Source organism: Rhagoletis pomonella, unplaced genomic scaffold, assembly GCF_013731165.1.
Source record: "Rhagoletis pomonella isolate Grant_MI unplaced genomic scaffold, Rhpom_1.0 Rhpom_scaffold_00002, whole genome shotgun sequence".
NCBI classification, from domain to species: domain Eukaryota; kingdom Metazoa; phylum Arthropoda; class Insecta; order Diptera; family Tephritidae; genus Rhagoletis; species Rhagoletis pomonella.
Window position 1 is genome coordinate 11945210 of NW_023458556.1, and position 847 is coordinate 11946056.

Below are 847 nucleotides of genomic sequence, written 5' to 3' on the forward strand. Positions count from 1 at the left end.
TTTTTTCTGCAGGGTACGAACAAGTGAGTAATAATATAGTAGTTGCAATACCGCTATACAAAAGGTATTTCAATGCACACGTTCGCTTAATAGCCGAAGAGTCTGTATAAATATCAACAAGCTTTGCGGAAGCTACTGCTCTTGCATTTATAAACATAAATGTATATCTAATACGTATGTATGTATGTATGTACATTAGAGTGGTCCACAAACAATAAAGTCTGAATTGCATTTTCTGGGGGTATTGGAGGACTTATAAAATATAGTTAGCATGAAAAAATTGTTAAAGGAACAATTGGGTATTATTACTGGGAATCTCCTGAAGATAAGCAAAGTTTTCCGATTGAAAAATATTGATTTTCAAGAATTCTATTCTATTTCTATGAAAAGTGGGTTTTCCTCCATACAAAATAGATGGAAAATTTGAGCACCTTGAGTACTCCCTAATGTTGTTTTCTATTTTAAAATAAAAAATAGCGGTTTATTTTTATTTACGATATAGAACAATTCCAAGGCATGGCGGCATTAAAAATCCGACCTTATTTTTTTAACATACATTTTTGGATCACTTTAATGTACATATTTACATACCACTCAGATACGCTGACAACAAAGAAATTGTTAGATAAACAATAATAAGACGGAAAACAAAAGCTTGAGAAGACAAAGTAAGCCCACAATGAGTCTTAAAAGGCATTCACATGCTAAGCCTTTTTTAAGCTTTGAGCAAATTCCGGCACCCAACAACAAAACAACAATGTAAATTAGTTCGTAAATGGATATATACAAGCGAATAACCACAACACTGCTGTAATGGTAGGCGCACAAAGAACCAAGTATGTATGTA